The following is a 15,709-nucleotide window of genomic DNA, read 5'->3' as shown; positions in this document are numbered from 1 at the left end:
CACCATCCTCGACACCGGCTCCTACTATCACCCGAGATCCCTCGTCCGCGAATTGCTGTTCGATACCACAACCGCATCCAGCCCATACGAGCATGTACTGATCGCTATAAGAACAGCCCAGTCCCAACCATTGTAAAAATTATCAACAACTCGTAATAAACCAGTGTATTCACTCCCAGTCAATCTTACCTTTTTGCACTGTTACTATGTTGAAATGCCCTGTAGTATGACCTTCTCCCCACCTAGTTATTATATAACATATTTGTATCACTTTAGTTACTTGTATATTATTTGTCAATCAAGAGACCCATTCCCCAATTATGTAACTGTATATTTCTACCTTCTGGCTGTCATGCTCTTTCAATAAACCTTTAATTATTATCATCATTAATACATACATACATACATACATAAACTCTAGGTGTATACATGGCCGTATTCTGTATTACCTTCACAGAATCATCGAAAAAAATGCCATAATTTTAAATGGTTATAATAATATAATGAAACAGAGTTATAGAGGAGATTTTTTCCTTTAAATATAAAAACTCTCGAATTTGTCATGGTAAAAGACTGACTCAGCAGACCACCCACCTCATTAACTAGCGCCACAATAAAGCGCCATATTAGCAAGCGCCACAATAAATAGCGTCACATTAACTAGCTCCACACTACCAGCACAAACACTAATTAGCACCACAATAAATAGCACCACACTAGCTACCACCACACTAACTACTACCACATTAACCACCCAAACTATCACCATACTTAACTACCACCACAGCAATTATGAACGAAAACTTTGAGAATACTATTCCCCACACTAACTACACCACCACACTGACTACCACCACACTAACTACCACCACACTAACTACCTCCACAATAACTACCACCACAGTAACTACCTTCACAGTAACTACCACCACACTAATCACTACCCACAATAACCACTACCACCAAGTAACCACCACCACACCACAACTACCACCACACCAACCACCTCCACACTAACCACCACCACACTAACTACCACCACACCAACTACCACCAGCACCACCCATAATTAACTACCACCACACTAACTAGCCCAAACAACTACCACCACAATAACTACCACCACACTAACTACCACCACACTAACTACCACCACACACTAACTACTACCATTCAAAACATGCGTTCTATATCGATGATCCTGAATAATATGTCCCACCCATCTCCACCCTCTCACTCTCCCCACCCTCACCTATCTCTTCATCTTCCCCACCTATTCTCATCTCTCCCCCACCTATCCCTTCATCTTCCCCACCCATCTCTCATCTTCCCCACCCATCCTCCATCTCCCCACCTATCTCTCCTTTCTCCCCAACTATCTCATCTTCCCACCCATTCTCATCTCTCCCCACCTATCTCCTTTCCCCACCTATCTCTCCTTCTCCCACCACTTAATTCTCCCCCACCTATCTCTCCTCCCCCACCTATCTCTAATTTTCCATTTCTCTCCTTTCCAACTATCTCTCATCTTCCCCACCTATCTCTCATCTTCCCCCACCTATCTCCTTTCCCCCACCTATCTCTCCCCACCTATCTCTAATTTTCCCCACCCACTTCTCCCCCACCATTCTAATTTTCCATGATACAAATTAAACTTTTAAGAGGAAGAAAATAAAACACATCTCGACCAACAAACTCCTTGGCTACGCCAGACAATCTGAGGACAAGTTGTGAGGTGTGGGCTGGACGGTGGGGTGGGACAGGTGGGCAGGGATGGGGTGGCTGACGGGTGGCAGGTGGTGTATGGAGTCTGATCTGTATTTTTGAATGAACGTCCTAGCTTAAAACTTCTAGGCAGGTGAGCCACTTTCATATCAAAGTTTGCCGCCGCGCCCTGTTCCTAATTAGCATCAAGTTCCCATTAACCTTCGCGACGCTTCCCAGTGCTGTATGTACAACTTCATCTGCCCTGACACTCGGATCACCTCATTAAACACGCCAACACTACCTTGAGGTTAGTTAGGTTAGGAAGTTTACTTATCATGAAATAAACTGAGGGTGCTAATCTTCAGTGATTCTTCCCGTCCACCATACACAAAAATACTCTTCATCAATATCTTCCGACCAATCAGATTAGCTATAGACCGGAACTCCTCTCGACCAATCAGATTAGCTACAGAGCGGACCGGTACTCCTCGACCAATCAAATCAGTTGGAGTGTGTATACCCACTTTGACCAATCACATCAGGTAAAACGTGTGTGCAGGTACTCGTCTCGACCAATCAAATTACCTAGAGCGTATGTGAGCCTTAAATGTAAAGACAAACAAACAGTGACTGACCCTCGCTGGCACCAACACCGTCACAACCCCCATTCTGTTCACCGCTTAATTAGGCGATTAAATATAATTACCAGACAGACAGACAGACAGACAGATAAATTTATTTGGCTCAGACTTTTACAAACACGAAACTGAAGAGAGAAAAAAAATACTCTAATGTAATTCAGTATTTTGAAGATAAGAAACTTCCAAATAAGATACTTGGTAATAGATCACTTAACCAGATAAGCGTTTCCCACATCTTGCCTGGAAAATAATTCTTAGATATTGAAAAGTAATTTTTTTTTAGGTCGAAATTATTTTTTATATCACACTCGTAATATTACATCACAGGACATGGCGACGAGCATCCAGTAATAAGGTAAAACAAATTGTGTTGCTTGAAGTGAAGGAACAAAGGAATTTAGGAATGTATTCACTTAGTTGTTGACACGACCGAGTAACAAAGAACAGACCGACCACACGATAAGGTGACACACTGCTAGAAATGATCTGTCTAATAACAACACCTACATAATTATCTTATAACATTAATATCCATGAAAAAAAATAATAATATTCAAAACAAGATATAATGAAATGATGAAAAATAATCTGAAGTGTTTCTTAATATAAATGTGATCCAGTTTCTGTTGTAGGGAGTGTGTGGGTGGCTCTATGACTCCTCCTCTCCTCTCCTCCTAGATCCTCAGTAGGGGAGAAAGAGAGGGAAAGGGGAGAAAAATACTTGAGACGCCTATAGGAAATTAAAGTCTTCCACCACACGATACCAATACTGAACAAAGGATCCAGGCCTCCTCCTCTACCGGGCGGAGGAGCCACCCAGGGCTGCCCTAAAACCCTTCTCACCATATCTGAGACAATGAGGTCTCTCCTCACAAGACAATGTCCCACCTCCCTCTCACCTCTCACCACCACAAGACAATGTCCCATCACTCCCTCTCACCCTCCCACCACCACAAGACAATGTCCCACCACCTCCTCCCACCTCTCACCTCCTCACCTCACCAAGACAATGTCCCACCACCTCCCCCACCCTCTCACCTCCTCTCACCTCAAGACAATGTCCCACCACTTCCCTCTCACCTCTCACCTCACACAAGACAATGCCACACCACTCTTCACGACAAAGGGCAGGAATTTTGAACTTCAATTCAGAGGAAATATTGACCCCTTGCCTGTTAGGTGGAGGTCAGGGCCATACTGTGTGTGTGTGTGTGTGTGTGTGTGTGTGTGTAGTGTTTTACTTTTAAGACCCACAACAATAACAACATCACTAAATTGGCGTCAGACACTGAAAGCAAGACTAAGGAAAAACAATTCAACAAGACCATGTATCCCAATAATGACCTACCAAAACTCACAAGGTCAGGTTATAACAAGAACACAACAGGTAAGAGTATATGGACAAGTTAATATATATTTCTTAAGGGGTTAATAATAATATGTTACGGTTATTGAAATAATCTCGGGTTACGTCAGGCTCGACCACCTCTCTGTCCCATCTTGTGTATTGACGGGTGTTATGTTGGCTCATGACTCATCACACCTCTTACTTTCACTCTCCCCTCTCTCACCTCCTCCTCCCACCTCTTTCCTCCTCCTCTCTCACCTCACTTTTCCCTTTTCCCTACATGTCTCTCCTCTCCCACTCCTCACTCATCCTTCTTTCTAACCCTTTCTCCATCCTCCTCATCCTGTCACCTCCCTGGCTCTTTCCATTTCTCCTCCCCTGGCTCTTCCTCCTCCCTGGCTCTTCCCCTCCCTGGCTTCCTCCTTCCCCTGGCTCTTTCCCTTCTCTCACACCCTTCCTCCTCACCCACCTCCCACACCCCTCTCCAGCCTGTAGTAGGGAGGGTGGATGAGGGCGCGACTACACACCTCAGTATTTCCTCTACAGGTTACAGTTAGATTACGTTAGGTTAGTGTTAGGTTAGCGATAGATCTAGCTAGGGAGGTAAATTTTAAGGAAAAAAATAGTTAGGGTGTCTAATCATCAGGTGACCACAAAGACACAATATATCTGTTATTGTCGTTCCCACATACGGGGCGACACTACACCACGCCCACTACAGGAAATGTCTGAATTCATGTATAAGCCAACAGTGACGGTCACCCCGGGGTACAAGAGGTGTTGCCCGCTCAAGAATAAATATGGCGAATAATATAGAGATAAACTGTTTTTTTCCTGACTCAGTGCTCACTCACTGACTGATTCACTAACTCATTTACTGATTCACTCACTGACTGATTCACTAACTCACTGTTACACTCATTCGCTCACTAACACTCACTCACTCATTGGCTCACTAACTGACTGACTGACTGACTGACACACTCACTCCTTGGCTCACTGACTGACTGACACACTCACCCATTGACTCACTATCTAACTAACACACTCACTCCTTGACTCACTTACTCATTGACTCACAAACTTGACTGACTCATTCCCACACAAACTTACTGAAAGATCACATTAACCAATCTGCTTTTAACCAATTATTCCCAGCCAATGTGTGCGTTTCCTAAAGCACCAAAGAACAGTAAACCCTCCCCTGCCTCCCCCACAACTAATATACATACACCAGGGAGCATCACCATCTCCAAGTGTCTCAAGCTTACAAGTACCACGTGAAGTACCTGTCATTAACAACCTTAGGTCATAACTCCTCTCCTGACATATGACAAGGATGACCTTCAAATGTGTATTTTTTCTGATACTACTCAAATTTTATCACAGCTAGTAGGATTTTGAGTAAAGGTAAAGAGAACAAGGAAATAATAATAATAATAATAATAATAATAATAATAATAATAATAATAATAATAATAATAATAATAACCATAACAACAATAATAACATCTTCAGCAGTTAACAATAAACTCAATATACCACAAGACAATCTTTCATCACAACAGCTTCTTCTCTCTCTCACCAGACAGACCTAATCACCCACCTCTACTTATAAGGTGCAATCAAATATACACGGAGTCGCCCAGATATGTAAATAAGGTTTAATTACCCACAAACAACACAGGTAAGTTGTATTTACATGCCCCAGCCTCGTATAGTTAGTCACTTGGTTGCTAGTTGATGGAGGTGGGTTTGAGTTAGTTTTGTTAATGGTTAAGGAAATTCTGGATATATTAATGGTGATGAGGACATTCCCTCTTTACAACACCTCCATTTACATACACCACCACCATTCATCATCACCTACAACACCACCCCCATCACCTACAATGCCACCAACACCTACACCACCACCACCATCTACAATTCCAACACAACCTACACCACCACCATTTACAACACCATTGTCCACAACACCAACACCATCTCCAACGTCCTTCCTGGCATATCATCTACACTCACTGCTACACCCACTGCCCCGCCTGCTGCCACAAACACGTCATCTACACCTACTGCCATCACCCACTGCCTCGCCTGCTGCCACAAACACGTCAACCACTGCCAATCCAAACACGTCATCTACACCTACAGCCAATCTGCCTGCCTGCGACTATCTAACGCACCACTGCTAAACTGAATACACCCACTGCCACAAACACGTCATCTACACCTACTGCTACAACCACTGTCTCCCCTGCCACAAAACACGTCATCTACACCTACTGCTACAACCACTGCTACACCCACTGTCTCTCCTGCTGCCACAAACACGTCATCTACACCCACTGCTACAACCACTGCCTCCCTGCTGCCACAAACACGCCATCTACAATCTACCGGTACAACCACCGCGCTGCAATACACTGCCTCTCCTGCTGCTACACCCATTCATCATTCTGCCTGTACAACAATGCTGCTCTGCTGCCAAACACGTCATCTACACTTACTGCTACAACCACTGCCTCCCTGCTGCCACAACACGTCATCTACACCTACTGCTACACCCACTGCCTCGCCTGCTGCCACAAACACGTCATCTACACCTACCAAGCCACCCACTGCCTCGCCTGCTGCCACAAACACGCGGATATGTACCGAAAAATAGAAGAAAATAATAATTACATCTACAATCATAATCAAACCAGGTATTCTAGTTGTAATTTACACTTGTGGAATTGTAAGAAACATGAAGAATTTAGGTTAGGTTAGTGTAATCAAATGACACAAGATTAGGGGGTGTTAAAATACCAGTGATCACCACACTACAATTACACTACACTGCACTACCCTACACTACACTACACTAACACATTATCGAGGCGGTTAACTGAATGCATTGAAAGGTAGCAGAAATTAACGCCATTAACGAAGGTGAATATTACCACGGTGAAAACTATAAATCAGCCAGGCCTATTGTAGTCCCTTGTTATGGGGCATAATGGGAGGTAATGAGGGTGATGATAATGGAGCATAATAGGGTGATAATGATAATGGGATAATGAAGGTGAGAATGGGGGTAATGAGTAAGTATAATGGGGTAATGAAGAGTAAATGGAGGAATGAGGGTGATAACAGAATGAGGGTGATAATGGGGGTAATGAGGGTGATAATAGGGCACGAGGGTGATAATGGTGGTAATGAGGGTGATAATGGTACAGGGTGAATGAAAGGTAATGAGGGGATAATGGGGCATGAGGGTGATAATGGGGCAATGGGGGTGATAATGGGTAATGAGGGTGATAATGATGGGTATTGGGTGATAATGAGGGTAATGAGGAAGATAATGAGGTGATAATGGGGTAATGAGGGTGATAATGGGAAAATGAGGTAGGATAATGGGGTAATGGGGGTGATAGTGACACGATGTAATACGAGGGGATAAGGATGATATGGGGTCATGGAGGTGATAATGGGTAATGAGGTGTGATAATGGTGGCAAGGAGATGGGGGTGACACTGGAGTGTAATGAGGGCGATAGAAGATAATGGGTCATGGAGTGATAATCAGGTAATGAGGGTGATAATGGGGGTAAGAGGTGATAATGATAATGAGGGTGATAATGGGGCAATGAGGTGAGGGGTAATGAGGTGATAATGGGGTAGTGGGTGATACTGGAGGTAATGAGGGTATAACGTGATAATGAGGGTGATAATGGGTAAAAGATACTGAGGTAATGAGGGTGATATATCGGATAATGAGGGATAATGGTGATAATAGGGGATGAGGGATACTGGAGGTAATGATGGGTGATAAAGATAATAGATAATGGGGTAAATGAGGGTGATAATGGTATGAGTTAAAGGACGTAAGGAGAGTCAAATGAAAATTGATTGGATAAGTTAGTTAGAAATTCCTAAATTCAGACCCATAAAACCTACAGTTAGGAACATAGATTAAAATATTATTAAGTAATATTAAGTGAAGTCTACTATATTAAACACTAACTGGGGAATATTGTTGAACATTTTTACATTAAAAACAATTAAAAAGTAATAAACCAAAAGAGAAAGCAAAAATAAACACCGTAAGTAAATAAACGAAGGATAAAGACGATGGAGGAAAAAACTACAAAAACAAGAGAAAAAAGAAATAAAAACAGGAAATACAAGAAAATAAAACAGTTCTCCCACCAACTTCTAACTGGCCTTCTGCACAACCCCACAACCTGGCTTCCCCAACCCGGCCCTCACAACCCGGCCCTCAACCTGCCCTCACAACCCTCCCAGCTGCCCTCACAACCTCAACCCGGCTCCTCACAACCCGGCCTCACAACCAGGCTCCCCAAACCCCCAACCCCCCACAACCCTCCCCTGCCTCCACAAACCCGGCCCTCCTCACAACCCCGGCCTTCCCGCCCTCACAACCCCTGCCCCTCCCCACAACCCCTGCCTCACAACCCCTGCCTCCACAACCTGCGCCCACCACAACCCGGCGCCTCGTTCCCTGCCTCTCTCCTCACAACCTGCCTCACAACCCCTGCCTCTCACAACCTGGCCTCCCTCACAACCCAGCCTCACAACCCCTGCCCTCACAACCCGGCCCTTCCTCACAACCCCGCCTCCTCTACAACCCCGGCCTCCTCACAACCCTGCCTCCTCATAACCCCTCCTCACAACCCGGCCCTCCTCACAACCCGGCCCTCCTCACAACCCGGCCCTCCTCACAACCCGGCCCTCCTCACAACCCGGCCCTCACAACCCCAACTTTCTCCCCGGGACAAGACGCAGCTAAGACAACACTGATTCACCATGATGTTTACAAAAGGTCTTAGCTCCTCACAAGACCAATATTTACCTCCAACACACCTTAAGCTGCCCCCAAGGTGTTTGACCAAAAAGTGCTGACGTCATTTGCTGATGTCATTGCCTGTGTACTTTAACTTAAGCTCATGACGACACACACACATACTTGGTAAACATGCACACAGGCAACACCTCCATTTCCACCACCACGCACTAGCAGGATTTGGCAGTGGACTACTGCACTATCCTCGTCATCGCCACCTACTGCCACCGGCAGTCCCCCGCCCACCTCGCGCAGTCCGCCACTACAACAAAATTCAGCCCATAAGAGCCCGCACTGATAGATATAAGAATAGCACCATTCCATCTATTGTTAAAATAATAAACAACTCCTGATTTATGTACTGTACAGCCCTGTAAATGTATTGAACGCATATTATTATGTCTAAATCTCATGTAAGTTTGTATATTTTCAGCCACCGGCTGCAACTCTACTAATAAACCGTTTGTTATTATTATTATTATTATTATTATTATTATTATTATTATTATTATTACAGTAAAAGGAAAAAAAACGTAAAAAGTAAAAAACAGAAAAACAAATTATAACTACATCTAAGTCTGCTCAAGCTTGTATACGTTAACTTAAATGTAACAAAAGCTTGAAAACAATAAACTTGTTAAAAGTTGGTTAAATATTTCTTACGGTACTAAAGGATCACATGAATATTCGCCCCCCCCCCCCAAGGTTATTTCTTCTGCTGATTAAACACTCTTATGTTACCTGTGATAGTTAAGGTAGATTATGGGAGTTAAGTTAGGTTAGGTTAGGTTAAGTTAGCAAAAGGATGAAATAAGCTGGTGTGTCTAATCTTCAGGTGTTCCGTAGTAGTAGTAGTAGTAGTAGTAGTAGTAGTAGTAGTAGTAGTATCGTATTAAATAAATTAGATTCGTAGAGTTGTCACCACCACCACGACACTGAGGCTCACACAAGACAGACCAACCAAGACCTGTAGACCAAGTGGCCTCACGAATGGTCAACATCAGTGTGAGAGAACACACCAAACTTCTCATCTAAACCACGTCCGTCTGAGGCCTACAAACTACGCGGGCAGGAAACACTATCAGATAACACACTAAAAGGATACGTTAGGTTAGGTTAGGTTAGGTTAGTTCAAGTTAAGTTAGGTTAGATTAGGTTAGTTCATGTTAAGTTTGGTTAGGTTAGTTCATGTTAGGTTAAGTTAGCGATAGGTTAGGTTAGGTTAGGTTAGTTCAAGTTAAGTTAGGTTAGGTTAGGTTAGTTCATGTTAGGTTAAGTTAGCGATAGGTTAGGATAGGTTAGGTTAGGGTAGTTAATCTTCATGTGAAATAAGCTGGGGAGCCAAATCTTCAGGTGATGCCAATACTGACAACATCACCTCAGTACACGTCATCACACAACGTCAGGTCATTCGACAACATAATTAACGCTGTACGGGAGTGTTAACATCCACACTATATAACGTGTAGAATATAATATTGATTCATGTAATAAAAGACTTAAGAGAGCAACATGTATTACGTGTAAAAAAAATAAATGCAAATATATATAAACCTAACCTAACCTAAACTAACACTAAGCTAACCTAACCTAAACTAACGCTAAGCTAAGCTAACCTAAACTAACACTAAGCTAACCTAACCCAACACATCCTAACGCTAACCTAACCAAGACTAACCAAACCAAACCTAATTCCAACCCAACCCAACCTAACTTGACCTAACTTAACCCAACACTCACCAAAGCAAAACCAACTTAACCTAATCTATCCTCACGTGAAAATACTCGAACACAAACACATAATATATACACAGAACAACATACACTGAGGTAAACACGTATCCTGTATACAAACAATACACAATACACTTGAGAATAATACACTTGACACCTTCAAAGAACAATGCTAAGGTAACAACTGTTGTTATATTGTATTACGTAAGTACAGGTGAAACTACAGGTAGATTACAGGTGAAGCTACAGGCAAATTACAGGTGAAGCTACAGGTAGATTACAGGTAAAGCTACAGGTAAATTACAGGTGAAGCTACAGGTAAATTACAGGTGAAGCTACAGGTAGATTACAGGTGAAGCTACAGACAAATTACAGGTGAAGCTACAGGTAAATTACAGGTAAAGCTACAGGCAAATTACAGGTAAATTACAGGTAAAGCTACAGGCAAATTACCAGTGAAGCTACAGGTAAATTACAGGTGAAGCTACAGACCGTGGTAGACCATTACAGGCCGTACATTATGTTGTGGTCATTGTTACAACATTTACTTTGTTGACACAGCCACCACAACCACACCACAAACACCACAACAGCCGCAACCACCACACCACAAACACCACCACAACAGCCGCAACCACCACACCACAGCAACCACCACCGCAACATAACCACCACAAACACCACGACCACAACCACCACCGCAACACAACCACAACACCCACTACAACACAACCACCACAATCACTTGGTCATTAAGGAAAGATACGATAAATCTGATATATAACAAAGGAAGAGATAGAAAAAAATAAGATTGAAGAAGAGGGAAAGGTGGATTAGGGGAACAGGAAGAGGGAGGGAGGGAGGGAAAGCTAGATGGAGGGATGGAGGGAGGGAGGGATGGAGGGAAGTAATTTATGACCATACGCCAACACTATTCCAACTTGGGCATGAACACGACCCAACTATAGATCAGCAGCTTCAATAATAAAGGTAATTTATTTTTTAGTCCATCTGTGTGTGTGTGTGTGTGTGTATATATCTATCTGTCTATCTCTATATATTTATCGATTTATTTATCTATCTACCTACTGTATACCTGTCTGTTTGTGTCTACCTATGTATGTATGTATGTATGTATGTATGTATGTATGTATGTACACCCTCCCACACTTCCACCTGCTACAGTCAGCGTTGTCAAACCTAATCTCAGAGTCTTGAACCCACGTGGGGGACCGGGGGCCAGTGTGAGAGGAGGGTGATGGGCTAGTGGGGGGAGGGTGAGGAGGGTGATGGGCTAGTGGGGGGAGGGTGAGGAGGTGATGGGCTAGTGGGGGAGGGCAGGGAGGAGGGTGGATGGGCCAGGAGGAGGGAAGATAACAGTGGGGAGGGGAGGAGGGGTGATGGGCTGGGGTGGGGGGAGGGTGAGGGAGGGGATGGCTAGTGGGGAGGTGAGGAGGGTGGGATGGGCTAGGGAGGGGAGAGAGGAGGGTGATGTAATAGTGGGGGGTGGGAGGTTGAGGAGGGGATGGCCCAGGGGGGAGGTGAGGGTGATGGGCTAGTGGGGAGGGAGGAGGGGTGGGGAGGGCTGGTGGGGAGGGTGAGGAGGAAGAGCTAGTGGGGGGAGGTGGGGAGAGTGGGTGATAAATAGGGGAGGGTGAGGAGGGTGATGAGCTAGTGGGGGAGGGTGAGGAGGGGTGGATGGGCTAGTGGGGGAGGGGTGAGGAGGGTGATGAGCTTAGTGGGGGAGGTGAGGAGGGTGATGGGTTAGTGGGGGAGGTTGAGGAGGGCATGCCAGTGGGGGGGTGAGGAGGGTAGGAGAGGAAGGTGGCTACAGGGAAGGGAGAGACAGGTAAGGTAAAACGTCTTCAGCTATAACCCAGTACAGTATTTATTAAGCCAACTATTAATAAGTAATAAAGTGAATAATGTGGTATAGTAAATTAGTAAGTCTGTGCCTGTTACTGGTGTGGTTAATTTTATTACTGACCAAAAGTTGTGAGACAATAAATAAACCAAAATAATACGACACTCCCTTTCTTGACCCCCCCAGCAGAAACGTGAGGACCTGGCACCAGCCTGAGGGACATACAACATATTTTTCTTTTCTGATGGGTTGACTTTTCTCACACAATGAGTAACGTGGCCTCTGTTGTCTTGGGCGGCGGTGGATTAATTTCCTTTATTCCCTGTAATTAGGACAGGTGAGGGCGACACACACATATCGTAACAAGAGATACAGAAAATGTGAATATTGTTGGGCATTATCCTTAATGTGGTGTGTGTGTGTAAGGACCTGTTCTGGTGACAGTGGTTGTACAAAGCAAGAATGAGTAAATATTAACTCACAGCCAGTACGAGTGAATCATGGTATTAAGCGAAAGATTAATTGCGTTTTCGGTGGGTTCGCCCAAAATGCCGAAAAGACTGGCCCGGCCCTTGCGAGAATTGCGTTTTCGGCAATAATAAAAAATCCAGTCTTACTAGCCGCACAGTTCCTCTAGCCCACCTCCACTCCTAACCTCTTCACACCCCCCCCACTAGCCCGTCACCCTCCTCTCTGACTAACCCCCGGTCCACCACTACACGTCACAAGTGAATGCTTCGGACGCAGGCTCATACTCCAGTGGTTCACAACTGTCTGAGATGAGGATTGACAACGCTGACTGTAGCAGGTGGAAGTGTGGGAGCTCGTACCCCCACCACACACTGGTAAACACAAGAGCGCCGTGTAAATATCATGAAGGAAGATATTGAAAAATAAATTTAATGTTTCTCTTAAACAGCGGGAGGAAGATGGCGGCGGGGTGGTTAGGACACAAAGCAGGAAGGAAGGAAGGAAGGAAGGAGGAGGAAGGGAGAAGGAAACAGGAAAGTGAAGGGAGAAAGAAGAAGGAGAAGGAAGGAGGAGGAAGGGGAGAAGGGAAGGAGGAGGAAGGGAGAAGGGAAGGCGAAGGAAGGAGAAGGAAGGGAGAAGGAAGAAGGAAGGGAGAAGGAAGGAGAAGGAAAGAGAGGAAGGGAGAAGGAAGGAGAGAGGAAGGGAGAAGGAAGGGAGGAGGAGGAAGGAGAAGGAAGGAAGGAAGTAAAGGAGAGAGAGATTACTTCACCTGTATAGATTAGCCCCGCTTGCTTATTTCACCTGAAGATTAGCACCTTAACGCTTCATGGGGGTTAGGTTAGGATTACGTTAGGTGAGGAGGATAAATTAACTTTACCTAACCTAACTTAACGCTAAATCAAATCATAAAATCATCACTACAAATACAAGAACATTCTCCCCCCCAAAAATAACAGTATAATTATTCATGTAAATTTTCACACTACTGTATTATTTTGTACCCTTCACAGCGCTCCAACAAACCTGTCCTGCTACAGTACAAAAAAAAAAGTACAGCGTGTGTTGCATTACATGAACAATAATACATTTCAGGTTCGTTTGTGTATCTTTACCTCCAGCCTTCATTATATTTGTTCATCATCCAATATTTACACACACACACACACACACACACACACACACACACACACATACACATATACACACACACACACACAGGATATTACTGTCAGCTTTATCATTTTACTGTCAACAACTCGAAAAAAGTGTGATCGAAAAGTTCCTCTGTGTGTGTGTGTGTGTGTGTGTGTGTGTGTGTGTGTGTGTGTGTGTGTGTGTGTGTGGTTCACAAAGAGGTTAAAAGTCTTCAGAATGGCCTTTTTCTGACATAAAATTAAAACCCAAAATTCAGCAAGTGACAATCTAATGCTGTACTAACTTATCGCAAACCTAACCTAACCAAACCTAACCTAACCTAACCTAACCAAACCCAACCTAACCCAACCAAACCTAACCTAACCTAACCAAACCCAACCCAACCAAACCCAACCTAACCAAACCTAACCTAACCCAACCCAACCCAACCAAACCTAACCTAAACCAAACCTAACCCAACCTAACCCCTACCAAACCCAACCTAACCTAACCAAACCTAACCTAACCTAACCAAACCAAACCCAACCAAACCCAACCTAACCTAACCTAACCCAACCTAACCTAACCAAACCCAACCCAACCAAACCTAACCTAACCAACCAACCTAACCCAACCAAACCTAACCTAACCAAACCCAACCTAACCAACCAAACCTAACCCAACCCAACCTACCAAACCCAACCCAACCCAACCAAACCTAACCCAACCCAACCTAACCTAACCCAACCAAACCCAACCTAACCAAACCCAACCCAACCTAACCCTACCAAACCCAACCCAACCTAACCAAACCCAACCTAACCTAACCTAACCTAACCAAACCTAACCCAAACCCAACCAAAACCTAACCTAACCAAACCCAACCCAACCTAACCAACCAAACCCAACCTAACCCAACCAAACCCAACCTAACCCCACCAAACCTAACCTAACCAAACCTAACCTAACCCAACCCTACCAAACCTAACCTAACCTAGCCAAACCTAACCTAACCTAACCTTTCCTAACCTAACCCTACCAAACCTAACCCTACCAAACCTAACCCAACCAAACCCAACCTAACCAAACCTAACCTAACCAAACCTAACCCAACCTAACCCTACCAAACCTAACCCAACCTAACCAAACCTAACCCAACCTAACCCTACCAAACCTAACCCCAACCTAACCTAACCTAACCTAACTCTGTCCCAACCCACTAAACCTAACCCTACCAAATCCCAACCTAACCTAACCCAACCTAACCAAACCTAATCCCAACCAAACCCAACCTAACCCAACCCCCTCAACCCAACCTAACCTAACTCCAACCTAACTCAACCCAACCTTCCCCAACCAAACCAAATCCTGACCCAACCAATCCCAACCCCAATCAACTCCAACTCCAACCTAACTCCCACAAACCTGGATCCTAACCCAACCAACCTATCCCAACCCAACCTAACCCCTCACAACTCCAACCTTGACCCAACCAAACCCAACCTAACCTCAACCCAATCCCAACCTTAACCCTTCAGTCTCTAACTCATCCCAACCCCACCAAACTCCAATCCCAACCCAACCCCCTCTCAAACCCAACCTAACCTAACCTAACCTAACCTAACCCGATACTACTATTGTAAGTTTAAATCATTACATGGCGTAAATGGTGAGTCTTGGCAACAGGTGAGGTTATGGTAACAGGTGAGGTTATGGTGACAGGTGAGGTTGTGGTAACAGGTGAGGTTGTGGTAACAGTGAGGTTATAGTAACAGGTGAGGTTATGGTAACAGGTGAGGTTATGGTAACAGGTGAGGTTATGGTAACAGGTGAGGTTATGGTAACAGGTGAGGTTATGGTAACAGGTGAGGTTATGGTAACAGGTGAGGTTATGGTAACAGGTGAGGTTATGGCAACAGGTGAGGTTATGGTAACAGGTGAGGTTATGGTAACAGGTGAGGT

The sequence above is a fragment of the Homarus americanus genome, unplaced genomic scaffold, assembly GCF_018991925.1.
Source record: "Homarus americanus isolate GMGI-L3 unplaced genomic scaffold, GMGI_Hamer_2.0 scaffold37678, whole genome shotgun sequence".
In the NCBI taxonomy this organism is placed as follows: Eukaryota; Metazoa; Arthropoda; class Malacostraca; order Decapoda; family Nephropidae; genus Homarus; species Homarus americanus.
The sequence above is the reverse complement of the archived record's forward strand: the minus strand, read 5'-3'. Positions refer to the sequence as shown.